We start from the raw sequence: 21,362 nt of genomic DNA on the forward strand, positions 1-21,362 counted from the left end.
CGTATTGATTATAAACTACTTTTAATAATTCCAAATGTGCATTAGACTTTACAGTAACCTAAGACAACCCTTTTGCATGAAGGGAACTGGTAACTATGCTCACCCTCCATAATGTGCAAAAGATATTTAAAGTGTAGGACAGTCGAAGCATTATGCGTGCGCGTGTGTGATGTTATTAACATGACAGTAAAAGCTTATCATTTTTAAACGGGGGCTGATCGACTTTCCACTTATGCAAGACTTATGTCAAGAGTACATGTCAAAAATTAGAGACGAAATGAGGTGCTAAATGCCGCAATTAGGCATACAGCAGTCAAAGGCAATTTGGAAACACACTTAGAAAACAAAGATCATGATCTTTGATCATGATCAAACTTTCAAAAAGCTTATCAACGTGACGAGAATGTGAAGTTTAGGTTCATCTATAGTGTTACAGTATCAATGTGAAATATGGATATCGAGGTCAGCAGCACGTAAGAATGTATATGTGTGAAACATCTTCGTCGCCATAAATGTTGTGTTGTTACATAATTAAGCAGTCCATCCAGTTTCAGTTACTTGATTTATGAGCAACCTGTGTCCACTGTCTAACTCAAGTATTTTTATTTTAATTTCCTCCATGTTGTTTATAATAGGCCTACAGTAAGAAATCCTTTTAACTGATTAATAATTAAAAAATATCTTTCTTGACTATAAGAATATAGCTTAACCATTAGAAAGATTAAACATCCAGTGAGTGTGTATCCTGGCATGTTAATGTAAAAGGCAGCTCCTACTGGATTTGGGGAAAGATTAGTAAAAGATTTCAAGTATCTGCAAAGCAGAAAACTGCCTATTCAACAGGCAGAAATTATGTGCTACCGAAGTAGTTGTGCTATTTGCATAGCCTAATTAATATCATTAGATCAAGTTCTATATTACCTATATTGTTATATTACAATTTTGCTTTTGCTTTTTTGCTTCACAATTGTTACACATAATTGCTGCACCTGATACAAGGATAGGAATTTAAATTTATTCATACTGGATATAAGAATCATTAATGGCTGCTGAGTGAAGCACTTTCATTGAAAATTCATCCACCAATTTTTTTTTTTTTTTTTTGGAACCAGAAACAGGGCGCATCAACCAGGAGTACATTCCAGCTCTGTTTTAGAACACTGGCTGTGATTCATTACATTTTGGCAATTGTGAAAACAAACTGGATGATACTTCTAAAAGTAATTGTGTTTGCAGTTTATTTGCACAGTTACATCAACAACACTGGTAGCATAGTCAACAGGCTTGATGGTTTTCCAGTGCACGACACCGTGATACCAGGGCTGGCCCAAGCCTGTGTGGGGCCCTATGCAGAAATCTGAGCTGCCACTGACATAACATCGGTAAAAAACAAATAGAAATAAATACATGGTCTTTGGCACCCTCTTGGCGGCCTTAGCAGGCTCTCATTTTGCTTATATGGTGGGACAATTGTTCTGCTGTTATCCTACCTATTGAGCAGTCCTACCTAGATTTAATGCACTTATGTACATCACCCTTAGTCCAGGTTTCTGGTGTTTATTTTAGATGCATTTTTTGTTGTATATATTATAATTAGGCTACTGTGGACAATTGTATACCGTATAGCTACAGCACCTGTACTTCACACACATGTAGTAATCGGATCTAGAAAGTTGCCAACCCTATTAAAATATTAGGTTTATAGTATAATATTTGAATTAAACAGACAAAGCATTAATCACAATCATTTGCATGATGATTAAATCTTGAACCAAAAATGTATCAGAGAGCTGTAGTGTTTTTTACAGACACACACCCAATAAAACTTTGCTTGACCATTTCTTGCCCTCTATATCATTCTCTGCAGTTTACTGAGAAAGACCTGACACTGGGTAATGCCATTGTCTATTCGAAGGCCAAAACAACAACAATCTTGGTTATCAAAGACTCACTCCACCCTGACCACAGCCTCTTCTTTTAGAAGCCATGAGAAAACCACCATCGCAGCTTGAGAGCACAAATCTAGCCTCTTAAGAGGTGTTATGTTCCACAGGCAGATCGATATCTCAATGCGGTCCACATGAAAGCAATTTTCTTTCCATGAGTGCAAATTGCACTTTTAATGCCTGATATTTCAGCCACTCATTTCTCTCACTACATGACAAAACTCTCGAAACTTTTCTCCAAAAGCACTGAATGTTATTCTAACCATTTATGGCCTTTCTCCATTCATGTACACAAAGTCCAGTATGATTCCAAATGTCATCAAAAGATATATCTGTTTGTAGCTGAACAACTTATACAATGCGATCTTTCTTCTTTGTGTCAAATGAACTTAACAATTGAAACATCCAAAACTGGCTGTGTTTCTTGCCAACATACTGGTGTTTGGACATGTGGGATTACTTGCATGTCGCTTTCAATAACTCAGTTGGTAGAGTAGAAGTTAAAACTGTCATCCTTAGGCTGTCGGCTCAACTCCAACTCACACAAACTTTATGTTTTAATGCAGAATCTGTCGTTTTATATGAGCATAAAAAGAGGTTTTTCCCTGATCGGGAATCGAACCCGGGCCGCGGCGGTGAAAGCGCCGAATCCTAACCACTAGACAACCAGGGACAAAGCTGCTGAGTTTACATGACAAGACCATTTTTCAAAGTCTGCACTCCTACTATTCTGACAATGTTTGGCTGCATACTGGACTTGGTATGCATGAGTGGAAAAAGGCCATAAAGCGAGTTATTTATCTTTCTCTTTGTTCTACAAAAAAATGAAGTTTGCAAGAGTCAGGGCTCTTTTTTACCATCTGGGAAAAGAGGGAACGCTGGTGTCACTAACACATGGAAAGAGCTGTTATAGTATTCCCCATTTGTCTCCTTAATGTTTCTGACATTTTAGCCACTCATTTCTCTCTCTACATGAAAACACTCTAGAAAACTTTCTCCAAAAAATACGGAATGTTATTCTAAGTACTCAGAAAATAGTCTTTTCCTCCCCCTTCTGACGCGTGAACTTATAGACGCCCTTGATTGCACGGTGTCTCTGTAATTGACAGGGGAGAGAGCGTATGCCACTCCCTCTCTCCCTAAGAGTACAGCCAATTATGCTCTTCTAGACTCTCGGCCACAAATGGCTGTGACACCATCAGTTTCAAAGTTAAACACAACTCCTATAGTACTAATAAAAGCTTCACACTCAGCTCAGCTGGGGCATGGCAGACACTGAAGGAAACTCCTCACTTCACTCTCTTCATCTGACCAGTCATTAAGCTCCACTGGTTTCTTCACTGTTTGGAGTTTCAGCACTTCTAACACTTGTAATATTAGAATAGAATCCCTTTATTTACTAAAGGTACACAGAAATGTACACCGGTACACAGAAACTTACTGTATGTAAGAGTGCAATAGTTCAAAGCTGTATTAGTGCAGATAAATACAACTACAGTGCCATTGCAGCTTTTAATGCTGTTTCAGTATCAGGGTCTTCAGGAAGGCTCCACCTGGCAACCCTGAAGGGCCTTGCTATGCTTAAAACTACACACACACACACACACACACACACACACACACACACAAACACTTAACAAGGTGAGTTCTGCTTATTTGTTATTGGAGATTTGTTAAGAAGGCTGATCGCCATTTAAAATTAGATTTCACAAACTGTAATTGTTACACTGGTGAGTTTGAGGTAGAGATGCACTTTCATTAATACTGCTTACACTGTGTTTCTTTACAACACGCATGGACGTGTTGAAGCATCTCATATGCATGGAACACTAATACTCAGAGCATTGGAAGGTTGAAAACAGAAGCTATCTGGCTCACACAATGTTTTAAATGTGCCAAGGGAAATTCCAAGTGTGGCCATCCTTGAGTGGAGTGGAAGATAAATATGTTTTTTTTTGTATTTCAAAGCGGCTGTAAGAGTATAACAGGCAGTTTAGAACATGTCAGTCCCTCCATGTAATTTGAGAGAAAATATCCTATGAAGATTGGACCAAAATTCCTGCAGAGTATTTTCAGCACATAGTGGAAACTATGCCAGAAAGAATTGCTGCAGTTCTGGAGGCCAAAGAAGGTCCAAGATGCTATTAAATGGGTGTACTTAAGCCCACTTTGTCCTATAATAGGATGTTGCTGGAATGTATGTGGATGTTGTTGGAATGGCCGCAGAGTTGCGTCAGCAGTACAGGTAGTCTGTAATCCTTTCCCCCATCCGAGTGAGTTTGCCCTATTGCACGGGGTCGAGTTATGATGTGAATGTTTAATTACACAGGATGGATTGTGGGCGACAGAACCGAACAGCCTTCAGGATTCAAGTAGAGAAAGGTGAAACTTCTCCAGCCTTTGAGTTAATCACAGGACTATTGCATAGCAATTAGAGATAACAGAACAGCTTTCGGGGGGGTTTGGGTGGGTTGCCTTATCCGCCCCTTTAACAGAGTAGTCACAATTCAAATTTCCCTTGTTCCATTGTTTACAAGGCATTATACATGTGGTTTGTTTATAGTGCACGGAGTAATATGCAGCAAGTCTGGTCTGTCTGCTTTGGAAGAGAAACATTTGGCCAAAAGAGCAAGACACAGCCAGGAGGATGATTGGTAAGAGCACATCATAATATGCACCTTAAAGCTGTGCTCTACAGATAGGACCTGTTCCATGACTGCATATATAAATTTACTACTGACATTGCCATTTATATCTGGCCATTTACAGTGCACTCTTGCTCAGTGCAGCACTTGAAGCTGATTTTCCATTATGTTCAAGAGATGTTTGACCCGCTCAGGGTGACACACTTTAGTGAGGGCAGCAGTATCCTAGAGGACACTACAGACAGTGACGGAGACATTTCAGAGCGCGAGGTGAGAGGTTGAGTTTTTTGTTACTCTCTCTACGACATACTTTTCATGCCAGCTACTGTTGTGCAGTTCAGCCAAATTTAATTTCCTGCCTTGTATTATGATATATAAATTGCTGAACATCTTATCACTCAGTTTCAAATATCCCCTCAGCTGTTTTAAGCCATTTCGGTTATTCAGAAGTACTGCTAAATGGATGTGGTGGGAAAATGAGAGCACATCAAACACAGACAGCTTTATGCATTGTGTAGTAAAGAGTAAAATTTTATTGAGTTCTGTCCCCTGTATAACAGAGTAAAAGGACTGACGCGCAGTACGGTCCCCCTCCCCTTATACAGAGAACAGAAGAAAGAGAAAAAAAAGAAAAACAACTCCTACAGAGTATCGGCTAATTCATGTTTTGGTTAGCCTGAGCGCTGAAGGCTTCTTCTATGTCTATGGTTAGAACGGTATGTGAGCAGCTGGTGTACCTGACTCACATGCTTATCTGCAGACTGTTATGCTGTGACTATAGAAACATAAAGCAAAGTAAAATAAAGCAAAGTAAATTTCCACAAAATGAAGTAAGGTAAATTCCCACAACATTTCCCCCCTTTATTCTATATCACACATTATCACACATTTATTCAGCAAATAGCACTACGATGTCTTCATGTGGATCACCAGCACCGCCCATCTTGGGGAGCAGAATGTCTTCACTGAGCTGGGGTTGGTCATTGGCATGGCCGCTGAGCGCTGGCATGGTGAACACACTAGAAAGACGTCTGACACGCAATGACAAAAAAGGAGGTAAACACAGAAGAAGAAGAAAAAGAAGAAGAATGAGTAGCAGAATGGGCAACGCTACAGCCGCTACTGGAACTGTAGGCTGCGGAGTGAAGGCAGATCACATATGATTCATATAATCAGTGATATTAGCGCTGAGATCTGGAATGTAAAAACAGCAGGAAGTGTTAATCATTTTGCACACTCCTCCTTCCTTCATGGTTAGGAGATTTAATACCATTCTATGTTGAAGCACTGCTGCCCTTATCACTTGTTGTTCTATCTTTAAGGCACCTATTGCTGCTAAGGTGTCATTAACTACTTGCAGTAACTGATAAGCTAAACCATTGATCTTTTGCAGGGCTGCTACTGTGCCACCGCCCAGGAAAAGGGACCAACCAATGGTTTCACCCGGAGTGGTCCATGGGTCCCTCAGAATTCTACCACAATAGTCTGTGCTGGTTATGTCTCTCCTCACCCTGTGCTGCTTGGCATGGGGAAGTGTATACACCTGCGTCCTTGGGCGCACTACAGCTGGATAACAACAACCAGTCCAGTTCTGTGGCAATTCACCATAGGCCACCGAACCACCGACCCACATTACATTCCAATACCCCTGCAGGGTTGTCATGGAGCAATTCCACAGGGAACTGCTATTGGAGTCACTGCAAGTGCCATTGCTGTGCACCTGCACATAATCGATGCATCTGGACCAGACTTCCGGCACCTGCTGCTTCATCTGCTATACAAATATCTCACCCTTACTAGCTGCCACATGCAGCATCATTTTCGGTGGTGCGGGGTTAGTGGGACTGGGACAGTTTGAGGTCTGGTTAATAACCTGGCACATAGAGATTGTCATATTCACTTCTCCTACGTCTGCGTTTTTCAGAGGGATTACAGTCCTTGGAACACTGGTGTGCTGGCACACCAGGTACTCTTGCTCGATATGTTGGGCATGCACAATGGCTGACATACACGCTGTATTTTGTTGGCATTTAGCTGCTAATCATTCTGCTTCAGTGGCGTTGGGACCCTGAAATGGTAACAAGTCTTCTCATAAGTCATGGGATTCTTCATCCATATTAATATTCAGTCTATGTTCTGACTGTGTTAGCTGTGTCTGATTTTCTCTACCGTCTCTTGACGGTTCCGAGTGTCGAAAGGGTAGGCCTTGCCTTTAACACCCTACTCAACACAGTTCTGACCTAGTCTGTTTGGGTTCTGCTGCTTGGAGTTGGGGCTGGTGTCGGAGCCTTCTTACGGTGTGTGTGATGTACCCAGGTTCCTCGTCCTTCTATTTTGACAGCAGCGTGGGTTGTTAACAGGAGGTTCTAGTTGTCTCCACCTGGTGCCTTCAGTGGCGGTAGCCCCTGACTGAATTTCCCATAATGTGGCCTGCGGGGTAGCAGCGGTTTCCTGTATTGCTTGCACAGCGGTTTTAGTTGCAGCTGCCTTTGCTACTCTATCTGCAAAAGTATTCCCCTTGCTGATTTGGTCTTCTGTAGTCCTGTGAGCTGCACACTTAACAACTGCAATTGTCTTTGGCAGCGAAATGGCTTCTAGCAAGATGGTGATGTCTAATATATTTACCCGAGCTTGTCAGGAATTGCCTATGTTTCCATATGGCTCCAAAATCATTAACAGTTTTGTCTGCAGCTAGTTTGCATGCTTCCGTCAGTGCTACTAGTTCAGCAGCCTGCGCTGAATAGGAGGATGGTAATACTTCTGTTTTAAGTATTTCATGATCTGTTATTACCGCGTATGCTTCCCTATTGACCCCTGTGTCGTCCCTGCATGCTGACCCATCCACATAGAGGCATAGGTCTGGGTTACTTATGGCTTCTTCAAAGAGATCAACCCGCGGTATATATACTTCAGCTAAGACTGCTGTGCAGTCTTGTGGATCTCCATCCTCCTCCCTAGGAAGGAGTGTAGCTGGGTTCAGTGTTATACACCTTTTGACAGTTATATTAGGCATATCTAAGAGGGTGGTGTGGTATCTCAGCTACCACTGGGCTGATAAGTGTGACACTCTTTGGTCCTGCAGTATTCGATGTAATGCGTGTGGGACTAAAACAGTAAGAGGGGAGTATGCCACTATGGTTTAGGTAGCGAAATTATGGCTTGTGGTCGGTTTTGAGACAGCTTGTGTGTATTTCCCCCTTTAATGATATGCCCCAAGAACGTCACTTCCTCCTTACAATTCTGTAATTTTGCTCTACTAGGTCAGTTACATGTATATTACATCTGAAATATTTCCATGAGCTTTTATGCAACATACTAAACAAAGGTTAGGAACAGGCTAAGTCAAATCAGGCTAACTCTCAGCAGGTCAAAAGTACTTCAGACTGCAATCTATGATCTAGTATTTTATCCAATTTTATCATAATTGTAACACAGGGAGGCTTGGCAGGATACAAAAGAGGAGCAATGATGCATATAACGATGTTTATTTAGAGACATGGAAGACAACGTAGCACTAAGGCTATCGTGGGATCAAACACTGACAACGTTAACGTTTACACAAAGGACTTATATACGCAAACAATAACAACACAATGAAGGGCAGCCGTGAAACACAAGGGAGCATGGCCACACGGATGAACACACACACACACACACAAGCAAACACACACGGGGAGACGTTTGGGGGGGGGGGGGGCGTACCGTGACAAGAATATGTTCACACATGCTCGCTCGCTCGCTCTCTCTCTCTCTCTCTCCCCATCCTTTCAGCCTTTGGGTTCCATAATACCCCCAGGGCAGACAGAGCCACTATTCAAGCAATGTAATATTCTGTAATATTCTACTCTGGCTCCTCCTACCTCTGCAATGACATCCTCAGCTTTTATTTCAGTGGGTGGCGTGTGATGTCATAATGCAGCCGCATCAATTAAGCGAATATGATGTAGTCAAAGAACAGATTTTTCAAATGAACAATTTCTGTGACCCATTTTTAGACTACAGATCACAGATAACGGGTACACTAAATTTATTATGGGTCAGTGCGGTAGTTACAATTGCAATCCAAGACGCAAGGAACATGTTCCTTCTGAGAAATATGAAAAGGAAAAGCACGGGATATTTGGTAAATATGGGAAAAAGAAAAACGAAAAAACACGAGCCCAGAACCCTTCCAGAATAGAGGATGACTTCTTGGATGAACTGTGTGTGTGTGTGTGTCTGTCTGAGAGAGAGAGATCTACGTAGCAGTGTTCTAAGTATCTATACAACGCTAATAAGACATTTTCTGTTACTTTTTAAACAGATACTAGACCAAAGCGTTTAATGAAGAAGGACTTCACTACTCAGAGAACTCAATCAGCCATAGTAAGTAAAGTAGAACCAAGACAAATGATTTAAAGCCATACTGTGGCAATGGACAAAAGCCACAAAAAATGGAAAAACAGCTATGGTGAACAGTGATGCTAATTGAATGCTTGTACTTAAGTACACTGAATGTCTCTGAATATAAATTACAAATGCATTTCAACAAATGTTCGAGAAATTAATTAAAAACACTAATGTAAATGTATTTAGAATATATTTAGGACACATACATTTAGCATATGCAATCTTTGTCAGTTACAGGAAAAAAAAAATACTGTTGGTGGGTTTTTTGTTTGTTTGTTTTACATTCTCCTTACTATAGAATTAACAGTCGACTGTTCGGTGACTTTGCATGCTGAGTTGTAACACTGATTATTAGTATAATTGTGGCGAGAATCAAAATCAACACTAGCTAAAATGACTGAATGCATTGGAATTTATTATTCCAATAGCACAATTTGAATGGGTCTACGGTACCTTAGTGTGTCAGGTCCTGTTATTTCTGCTGAACATTTGATGTTTGGGGGCACATTTTTACATCATTAGGCCTGCAGGCTATGTGATTATGGCTATGCGATAAAAATTGTATTTGTTTCCTTTCCAGTCCAATACAAATTATAAATTACAAATGTATCAAAATGTAATTAAAGTCATATTTCAATTAAATGTATTTAAATACTGTTCAACAATATTTCTACTCATATCTACAGGTGGAACCTAAAGATTTGAATATCAATGAGAGGGATAAGTGTATTGAGGACCTGGAAGCCGTGTTTGCTAAAGTGAGAAAGTCTGCAGTGGAGCAGAGCAATCCTAACGCTTGTTTTCCATAAATTCTCACAATGCTATGAACTATGCATTTCAAGTAGATGTAATTAAATATTGCTTAACACTGTTTCTCTTCATAGTTGGAGGTGAAACTGAATTCTTTTATAAAGATGGAATATGGTTCCTGTGAATATGATATGGGCCAACTGATTGAGGAGATGGAATCCACAGTTGCTAGAGTGAGAAAGTCTGCAATGGAGCAGAGCAATCCTAACACTTGTTTTCCATAAATACTAACAATGCAATTAAATATGCATTTCAAGTAGATGTAATTAAATATTGCTCAACACTTTATTTGTGTCTGCAGGCGGCCAAACTGTTAGGATTAGAAGCCGTACTTGCTCGGGAGGATATGGCTGCATAACCTCTGATGACAGCAATAAAGAGCATTAAAAATACTCTGACATTTTTCAGTCTAATCCCTGCCTATGTTGTCTGCAACACAGTCAATTATACCATGGATAGTAATTATATCTTTTTTTTTTTTTTTTGTCTCACAAACATTCTGAATGTAACATTTCCTACAGCTTTAAAAATACAATCACCATACTTGGCACCCACACTATTTTTTCCCTTCATGTCCACTTACATCTATGTGACTTAACAATCACAATTCATTTTTAGACAACCAATTTCCAACCTCTATATATATATCGCTCGGAATTCAACAGACACCTGACTCAAGTATTTTTATTTTAATTTCCTCCATGTTGTTTATAATAGGCCTACAGTAAGAAATCCTTTTAAAGGTGATCACCATTTCTACCACTGTATACTGTTGAAGCATACAAGTTTTTATTCAGTGAGAGATATGTCATTTATGGGGATTAGGTACAGCGTGTTTTGTTCAGGACATTCACGACGATATATGTTCTAAATGGGATTGTAAAATAACTAGCTAGCTAGCCATGTATTTAGACAGAACCTGAATTGTGTTACATGGGGATTTTTATCCTATGTTTTTAAGGCTGCATTATGTACAGCCTAGCATAAATAAATACGCAAGAATGCAGAGCACAAATAGTCCATAGTTTATTTTCCCTTCTATATAAGCCCGCAGGTTCATAGGTGACTAGCTTTTATAATGTCATGTGTAATTTGAGCATAATGGTGGAAACTTCAAAGAACAATATGGAAAAAAAGGAGGGTTGTTTACATAATTGCCCTTGAAAAAGTTTATAAGAATTAAACTCTTGTGTACCCCTCAGACATTCTCCAGAGGGTCCCTCAAAAGCATGTTTATATTTAAGTTGCAATAAAGGACAGGACCAGCTATTCTCTTCAACTAATTCTGATATCAAGTGGAAACAAGTTGTCAGGTTCTGGTCCGCACCCAACCAGGAACGCAGACACAGACACGTACACACATATCCGCACAAATCACCTACCACGACCACTGCTCGGTTCACAATCACACACTTATCAACCATCACGATCACCTGCTTCTAATTAACTCTCTCCCTATTTAAACCCCTCATGTACCATCCTCCAGTGTTTCCCATTTAGCATACTGTGGACTAAAGCTGAGCCTGTCTTCATGAGCTTCCCCACATCTGTGTTTTTAAAACTTTTTGGCAATGCTTTGTGTGACTAATATCCTGCCTTTTTATCCCTCACCCATGTCTTGCTCAGGTGTCAATATGTCACATAACTAAATTAGTGTTCTATTATTTTCTTAGTTTGTACAAGAAGTACAAATATGTAGCTATCTAACATTTATAATGTGTATTGTTTCTTATTTTGTTAACATTAAAATGTAAAACCAAGTGAAAACATTTAAATGTAAAAACAGGTTTGACACTGCTTTGGATCTAGTGAAAATACTAGAAGCTGTCAACACCATGACCTGAGCAGTCTGCATTTAACACATAGAGAGAGAGACAGAGACGATGTACGACAACAACCAAAGGTATTCAGATCTTAAGGGAATCCTTTCACTTAGTCTTCAATTATGCACTCCATAGATGTCATGAGGGACAGCCTCACAAGAAAGGAGGCCTGGTGCATGGCATGCAGTGGTGCCTATCATGCGAACACAGAGAGAGACAGAGACAAGGTAGCAGACAACAACCAAACGTGTTCAACTGCTGTCAGGTCTTTCTCAGTAAACTTCAGAGAATGAAGTACAGGGCAAGCACTTGAACATGCACATGTTGTTCCCTGGATACAGACACTTTGCCTCAAAGACAGTTGCCTCACAGGTTTGTTCCAAAATGACTTCCCTTGTCCCTTATTCCCTTATGCAACAGGAATTGAAAAGAAAGGTGTGAGCAAGTATACCCTCCACTGACAAGCTCCTGTTGTTTAAGTGTGAATGGATTCTGTGACTTGAACAAGTCTGCTCCTTCTCTCATCCAATATAGAAATTGCTCACCGAACTACAATGAGTGAACAAGGTCTAATGAACTTGCTGTGAGAATGATCTCAGTAATTAACTCAAAAAGGATAGGCTCAGAAGTGATTTTTTTTTTTTTAAGTAGGAGGATTTTGATATTTCAAGCTTGCCAGCAGAACTAGCTAGCCTAACCTGGGATGACAGCCAATGCACAGCATCACAGCTGGGGGAAACGGATGTGAAATGTCAGTTTAATCGCCAAGGCTCAAGGCAACAGGGTCCTGTCCCTTGACTTAGGTTGATCTAGAGGTATTTCAAGAAACTTCTCAAGCGCACTTTAGTGGCAAAGAACAATATTTTCACTTGAACAGGGACCACGGATTAAAAGTCTGATGCTCTACTGACTGAGCTATTCAGGAGAGAAGCAATATCAGAAACATTACAAGTGCAATGTACATGTATGCAAAGAAAATTGAGTTCATGTGTATCGCATTAAGATGTCAATCTGCCTATGGAACATAACACCTCTTACGAGGCTCGATTTTTGCTCTCAAGCTGCGATGGTTTTGTCATGTTGTCTAAGAGAAGAGGCTTTGGTCGGTGGAGTGAGTCTTTGATAACTAAGATTGTAACTAAGATTGAAACTGCTCACCGCACTACATCGAGTACACAAGGTGTAATGAACTTGTTATGAGAATGATCTCAGTAAGTAACTCAAAAAGGATAGGCTCATCATGATGCATTAGCTAACAATCGGCACTCATACACAAGTGTGAATGTTCAACATTCATTCAAGCATCTCGAGGTCACAGTCTGTAGTGTGTACAAAAGGAATCTAAAGAAAAGGTTTGAGCAAGTGCATCCTCCACTGATAAGAGATATAACTTTAGACTCCAATTGTAACATTAGAAAAAAGATGTACATACAGTCCATTTGTTTAAAATGTTCTTTGATGTGAAGGTCATATTATTTTGCCCCCACTTACGCAGAACTTGATTGTTGGAAGAATACAACAGGGGAACTTTCAGTTGTACTTCACATGACTGACACTGTGTAGACTTTAACTAATGTACAGTTGTGTAGCTTTAGAGTTGTGTACAATTGGAGCAAGTGACCTAAGCAACATGTATTGCATACACAGTTTGCCTTAACAAACCTATCACTTCATCATGGTCAGAATATGTGTTATAGATACATGTAATGCTTCAGCATTGCTACTAGTTCTAATACACTCAAACTAGTGCACCAGAGTGGGTGATGGTAATGGTACTGTTAGAAGCAAACCTATATGACTGGGGTTGGGCTTCCACACACTGTCCCTTTCTCCCAATTCACAGAGCGGAAACGACTCGTTTTCAGCCTGTTTTTTTTTTTTTTTTACACAACCAATTTCCAACCTCTATAGATATCGCTTGGAATTCAACAGGCACCTGTTGCTACTGCACCTTTGAGACGGATGTAAGATAAATGAGCTCCTTTATGATTGGCTGCCCTGTATTGTGCTTCATTCAAAAGGTACTCAGAGCTGAAATGCCTGAGAAAGGCAATTTAAGTGGGTGTGCTAAACCTCTATAGGCTGAATAGGCAGAGATAGGTCAATAAAGTGTTCTTGTGACATTAGAAATACAAATTTCAAAAGGGGCATTTTTGGCAGCTTAACTGACATAGTTAAGAATTTTAACATTTAAAATATATATATTAAAAGGAGAATGTTACTTATTTCACTCTGACTGTAAAACAGTGCATATTTTGTTAAATGGGATTTCCATCCCATGTTTTTTAAGGCTGCCTTATGTATAAATAAATATGCAAGAATGCAGAGCATGAATAGGTCAGTCTTCCATTCTGTATCACATACCTACCCTTGATAACACCGTGGTAACTGGAAAAAAAACAACCCTTTTTACTCAGTTGTCACCACTTCCAATAGACTTCACGCTAATCTCATAGAAGTCCACCCCTTTCCGTGTCCTCCGGAAACTGCACTTCCGTTGTGTTGTGACAGGATTTGTTCCTGGAGTTGTATGCGTTTTCTAAATTTGCACCGCATTTCTAAAGTGTGTTACCACTTTGATGAATATGCTTTGTGTATTTGCAGCACGATGGGTTTTCCAGGACAACGTAATTTATGCATGTTTAATTCCATCTTTTATTCACGTACTAAGCCCAACTCTATAGGCTAATATTTATAAAACCGAGATAACCATAGAAACGTCTTCATCTGTGCTTGATAGTTTCACGGAAAAACGGAACTGCTGCTTGTCAAGCTTGTTTCATCAGGTTTTATATCATCGTCATGACGTGTTTGAATTGATCCCAGGCATATGCAGTCCTCATCAAAATCCATGCATGTCCTAGGCTGTGAGTAAGGTATGTTCTCTCTCTGGTCACAGTTGGCAAATAAATTATGCATATAGATTGTGGGGAAAACACTTTAGCACGTGTTCTCCAAAGAAGTGTCTTAATATGAGCTATCTAGCTAGTTCCAATGTCAACTGTAGTCATAACACTGGGTTTCTCTCTGTGCTCAGGTGTCTTATTCGCATGCCAGTAACATGTTAGCGATATTGCAGTAGTGTGAATTTTTATGTTGCCCGTGATGAAAGGTGACAGGAAATAAAAATCCAAACATTTTTTTTGTTCAGGTCTTTTTAACGGTCATAACCGACACATATTTATCTAACAAAAAAATCAGGTTCCTCTAAATGTGTGGAAGAACTGCTGTGTATATTTTTGTTTCCAGTGGCCTGAGTACCTAAAATATGTCACCATTTTAGGAAGCAGGAAAGCAGGGCTGCTTACAAACATGGCATTAGTAAATTATTTTTTGGGATATTTTCATTTATGATTTTCCCCTTTTTGTTGTTTGTTTGCTTTTTTACTTTCATTTTTTGTAGGGACTGTGATATATATTTTGTTATTTGAATGCATAATATAGCTTTGGGGCTCCCATAGACACTTGTATATATAAACATATTAGGGGAGATTTTTTCATTGATTTGTATATGTTTGTGAAGTAATGCACATAGTTCTCATGTTTGAGACACTTTAAAGATATTTTCCTTACCGAGTCATTTCAAAGATGATGCAACAGAATAGTTTTGCTTATCTATTCTGTACTTTGTTTATTGACAGGTAATTCCACCCTCAACTTTTTAGGGTGCCTCCCCATAATTGCTCAGCTCTTCTGTGTAATAAAAGCAGGATTGGTTTGTATATCACATTGGTGTAGGTCGTTTTCACCTGTTATATAAAGAACATTCTAATGGCTTTGGGGGAGACGAACCAAATTAGTCCTTTATAATTGTAATTATATATTACTTTGCTTCATTAGAAGTTTGTGATTATTCCTGTTATTCATCAAGTTAGGTACTGTGATTTACTGGGGTAGGTCAAATTAAAAGATAATTGACTGCTTATATTAGGTAAGCAAAGTTTTTTATGTCATAGTTTTCACTTACTATGATTGGGACAATACATCTTTTATATGAGGATGGATTTTATCAAATCTTATATGGATCTGTATGCCATGCATAGGACGCTTATGCTTTATTTAGTTCACTAAATACAAGCAGTTCATTTTTGTTTTAAATGTTGATGTTCCACCTGCTCCATCAGACCCTCTGCTTTGACACTATGTCCACCTGGTGTACATCAGTAAGCACAGCCTATAACAAGGTATGTCTTAGCCACTTGTAATCTTCTAAGCATTAACATTCACAACATTTTTATGACAAAGTTAGTCTTTATAGTTTCCATAACTAGGTGCTTAACTGAAATCAGCTCCAATGTTTCATGCTGATGTCTTTCATTTTTCATACATAGTCATGTATATATTTGTGACATACTACATTTGTTACTGTTTTCACTTGAACAAGGAAAATCATACTCAAAACAGATATATAAGTGGACAGTCAGGGTGAAATAAGTAACATTCTCCTTTTAATGTTATATTTTAAAAAAATATTAAAGGTCTTAAGTATGTCAGTGTTTTCGTTAGTCTTTTGGCCAATGTTTTTTTTAAAAAGAGATAAGGAGATACCAGAACAAAATAGAAAAGCAAATAATAGAGGAAGATGGCATGGGATGGAGGGATGGAGGGATGATAAAAGACAGGGGTAGTAATGGATAATTTATTCTATTCTCTCAGCTATTCTCTTTAACTAATTCTGAAGTCTGCATCTTTATTTTCTATTTGAATGTTAACTTTACGACTAGCTGATTGGGGATTTAGGAACGACACTAGCGTTGATTTTGATTCTAGCCACAGTTCTAGTAATAAGCAGTGTTACAACTCTACATGCAGTCACTGAACAGTTGACTGTTAATTCTGTAGTAAGCATAATGCAAAAAATACAACAACATATTTTGTTGTGATTGAAAAAATTACGTCCTAAATACATGCGTTGTAAATACATTGACATTAGTATTTTTAATTAATTTCTAACATTCAGAGACATTCAGAGGTGTTTCTATTAAGCCCAGAGTCAGCTAGGTCTCCACTCTCTAATTACTCAATGAACCTCAATGGTCTCCCAATCACATCTTCTCTAACAGTTAAAGATCTTGGAGTTATGGATCCCAGTCTCTCGTTCGAAGCTCACGTAAATAAATAATGTTTCTAGGACCCCCTTTCTCCACCTTAGAAACATTTCAAAGATTAGGAACATGCTCTCCACGCATAATGCAGAAAAGGTAGTCCATGCATTTATTACTTCTTGACTTCTTGACTTATGTCAAGAGTACATGTCAAAAATTAGAGACGAAATGAGGTGCTAAATGCCACAATTAGGCATACAGCAGTCAAAGGCAATTTGGAAACACACTTAGAAAACAAAGATTATGATCTTTGATCATGATTAAACTTTCAAAAAGCTTATCAACGTGACGAGAATGTGAGGTTTAGGTTCATCTATAGTGTTACAGTATCAATGTGAAATATGAATATTGAGGTCAGCATCACGTAAGAATGTATATGTGTGAAACATCTTCGTCGCCATAAATGTTGTGTTGTTACATAATTAAGCAGTCCATCCAGTTTCATTTACTTGATTTATTAGCAACCTGTGTCCACTGTCTAACTCAAGTATTTTTATTTTTATTTCCTCCATGTTGTTTACAATAGGCCTACAGTAAGAAATCCTTTTAACTGATTAATAATTAAAATATATCTTTCTTGACTTTAAGAATATAGCTTAACCATTAGAAAGATTAAACATCCAGTGAGTGTGTATCCTGGCATGTTAATGTAAAAGGCAGCTCCTACTGGATTTGGGGAAAGATTAGTAAAAGATTTCAAGTATCTGCAAAGCAGAAAACTGCCTATTCAACAGGCATGAATGATGTGCTACCGAAGTAGTTGTTTTATTTGCATAGGCTAATTAATATCATTAGATCAATTTCTATATTACCTATATTGTTATATTAAAATTTTGCTTTTGCTTTTTTGCTTCACAATTGTTACACATAATTGCTGCACCTGATACAAGGATAGGAATTTCAATTTATTCATACTGGATATAAGAATCATTAATGGCTGCTGAGTGAAGAACTTTCATTGAAAATTCATCCACCAATTTTTTTTTTTATTATTTATTTTTTTGTAACCAGAAACAGGGCACATCAGCCAGGAATACATTCCAGCTCTGTTTTAGAACACTGGCTGTGATTCATTACATTTTGGCAATTGTGAAAACAAACTGGATGATACTTCTAAAAGTAATTGTGTTTGCAGTTTATTTGCACAGTTACATGAACAACATTGGTAGCATAGTCAACAGGCTTGATGGTTTTCCAGTGCACGACACCGTGATACCAGGGCTGGCCCAAGCCTGTGTGGGCCCCTATGCAGAAATCTGAGCTGCCACTGACATAACATTGGTAAAAAACAAATAGAAATAAATACATGGTCTTTGGCACCCTCTTGGCGGCCTTAGCAGGCTCTCATTTTGCTTATATGGTGGGACAATTGTTCTGCTGTTATCCTACCTATTGAGCAGTCCTACCTAGATTTAATGTACTTATGTACATTACCCTTAGTCCAGGTTTCTGGTGTTTATTTTAGATGGATTTTTGGTTGTATATATTATAATTAGGCTACTGTGGACAATTGTATACCGTATAGCTACAGCACCTGTACTTCACACACATGTAGTAATCGGATCTAGAAAGTTGCCAACCCTATTAAAATATTAGGTTTATAGTATAATATTTGAATTAAACAGACAAAACATTAATCACAATCATTTGCATGATGATTAAATCTTGAACCAAAAATGTATCAGAGAGCTGTAGTGTTTTTCACAGACACACACCCAATTAAACTGTGCTTGACCATTTCTTGCCCTCTATATCATTCTCTGCAGTTTACTGAGAAAGACCTGACACTGGGTAATGCCATTGTCTATTCGAAGGCCAAAACAACAACAATCTTGGTTATCAAAGATTCACTCCACCCTGACCACAGCCTGTTCTTTTAGAAGCTATGCAAAAACCACCATCGCAGCTTGTGAGTACAAATCTAGCCTCTTAAAAACACTCGCCTGGAATTAAACCTAGTAGAGTTTCACAACGAGGTGCAATTTGTAAAATGACGTCTTTTTCTCTCAGAGTTAGAAATCTGCAGAAATAAATACATCAGTTAAATGTTTAAATATGTAGGTTAGAAATCCAAGTATAAAGAGCAGATATATTATCTGTGCTAATTAATGAATGTATTTAAAGTATACATTTAGTAGGCCAAAAAATAGAACTCGTATGTAAATCATATCTAAATATTTTTATTTAGAGTAAATTACATGCGACATTTTGAAGATTTTGATTTTTTGGCCTGCTACCACCACACCGCCTCATCAGGAACTGTTACACTTTATTTTTATTTATAACTTAAAAATAATCACCTGGAATGTAAACCTAGCCGAGGTCCACAACGAGGTGCAATTTGTAAAAGGACGTTTTTTTTCTCTCAGAGTTAGAAATCTGAAGAAATAAATATATGAATTTATTACCCCCCATCAGTGGACCTTTAGAGCTTTATTATTAAAAATAAGACAGACAGATGAACAGACAAACGCAAAATGTATATATAATATTTTTAAGTATTCGCCATCTGCACCATTACAGGAATGATGTGTGTGTGTGTGTGTGTGTGTGTGTGTGTGTGTGTGTGTGTGTGTGTGTGTGTGTATGTATGTATGTATGTATCTATGTATATGGTTATGTGTGAGTACATGTATGTTGGATTGTATATGTACACGTATTAGAGTGTGATATTTAGCGTTTATGGATTGGCTCTGTATGGATTTTATCAAAGGTGTCCAGTCTGGATTATTGGTTCTGTTATTGATTAATTCTGAGAATTATTCGATTGATATATATACTCTATCAATAGATTTTTCTATTGGGTGACACTAATATTATTTTTTGTTTTCCAGTTCATGAATATGTTTTTTTGTTTGTTGTTTTTTTGCAAGAATATTTTTATTATATCAATATAATAATGTTATACATAGTATCCTGTCATATTGGTTGATGATATGTCTCCTAGGAGACATAAAGATGGTGTTGGATGGATATGGTTATTTAAAGCATGGGATATGTTGGTGATGCACTATATTGGACTGTTTGCACTTGTGTAGCATGTTGTCTGTTGCACTGTTGTTTTTATGTTGCACCATGGCCCTGGAGGAACGTTGTCTCGTTTTTGTTGTGTACTTGTGTATATATACCTGAAATGACAATAAAACCACTTGAACTTGAACTCGAACTTGATGACGACTTGCCAAAATTGCTTGATAGGTGTGCTCTGCCACGTGGCGTGAATGTAATCGTCAACTGTGATTTGAGTAAAGTATGTACAGATTGCTGAGCTTGTGAAACCAATTTTAAACATCCAATGTGTAGTATAATGTACTCTGTATTATTTTGTACTGAATGCATTGTAGGTTAGTGTTGCTGTCATGTGGTAATTATTATTACACATTTTAATCCAAACTGCAGCGTCGGGGGCATAGTAATAAATGTTCCTCCTATTGTCTCGATGGGAGAGTAACTGTGAGATTTGATTTCACTATTATTTTGTATATCTTAGATAATAGGTTTTTTGTATTAAGAATGCTTGTTTATAAATTCTGATATGGATGTAGGTATCGGAATTGATTTTTGAACACATAGGTGATCTTAGCTGATGGTATTGTAGGAACTGGGGGCTTTCTATAGCATATTTTGGGGCTAGTTGTGGGCGTGACATGAAACAAGTCTTAGGATAAATATGTTTAAGGTTTGTAATGCCTTTTTCTATCCAAGATGTAAAGTTTAATATTTTTGTTCATGGTAAAGCCTGGATTGTTCCAAATGGGAGAATGAATAGTTCGTGTGAGTGTGGAGTTTGATATCTTGTGGAATTTCCACCAAACTGTTAGTGTCATGGCCACCTTCAAACTGTTGAAACATGGATATTTTTGAATATGAGTCTGGGCACATTTGAAACACCTGCCGCAAACATTACTGACATTATATCTTGTTTATGTGATTGGCTGTGCTTCTCTAGCCACAAGTACTTTTTGATTTATTTATTTTTTAATTTGGTAATTTTATATATAACAGCAACAAATGACATCTTAAGTTTTATGACAAAATGTGCAAACAAGCTGGTCTGAGAGGTATGTAGCGGGATATGACTCAGTGCATCTCTGGTGCTGCTTTTGATGAGTACAGTGTCATAAGTGTGTCTGTCCAGCAGCGCAAAGAGGGGATACAGCTTCTTCTCCCAGAGGTTTCCGATAAATATGTAGATATGTTAGTATGTAATAGAAAGACAGCTGTCCATCCTCATAGTCTAGGTACATGCCCACATTCCTGGGCAATTGTGTCAGGGGCAGAGGGGTCTCAGGCATGGTGCAGGTGTACGACTTCTGGGTGCTCCTCCAGAGCACCCAGAAACCCTCACAGTGGGTTTCTCAACTTGCTCAGACTCAAATCTCAATATCGGCATCCGAACCGTCTTAGAGAGGAACAAAAAACACAACTCATTTGATTAAATTGTTCCAGTATAAATATGGTTATCAAACATGCTTTTAAAAATATACTTCCATGGAGATGGTGCCCTACAGGGTAGTGTTGGAACAGTGTGTACAGGCTTAGTGTCATGTTGTGGCCCCGCCCCCTCCTCAAACATCTTGGTGTGTGTGTGTTCGTCTGTGTTGCCACACCCTCTCGTGCCGTTCACCTGTTCTCTGTTATGTG

At 38.5% G+C, this 21,362-nt stretch overlaps 1 non-coding gene across 1 annotated transcript; it reads right to left on the minus strand.

The window, feature by feature from the left end:
• Positions 1-2,547: 2,547 nt before the first annotated feature.
• Positions 2,548-2,619, minus strand: trnae-uuc (transfer RNA glutamic acid (anticodon UUC)). Its single transcript has one exon. It is a non-coding gene; the product is annotated as a tRNA-Glu (tRNA).
• Positions 2,620-21,362: the final 18,743 nt, after the last annotated feature.

The sequence above is a fragment of the Electrophorus electricus genome, unplaced genomic scaffold (assembly GCF_041902795.1).
Source record: "Electrophorus electricus isolate QZ-2024a unplaced genomic scaffold, ASM4190279v1 Scaffold81, whole genome shotgun sequence".
Lineage (NCBI taxonomy): Eukaryota > Metazoa > Chordata > Actinopteri > Gymnotiformes > Gymnotidae > Electrophorus > Electrophorus electricus.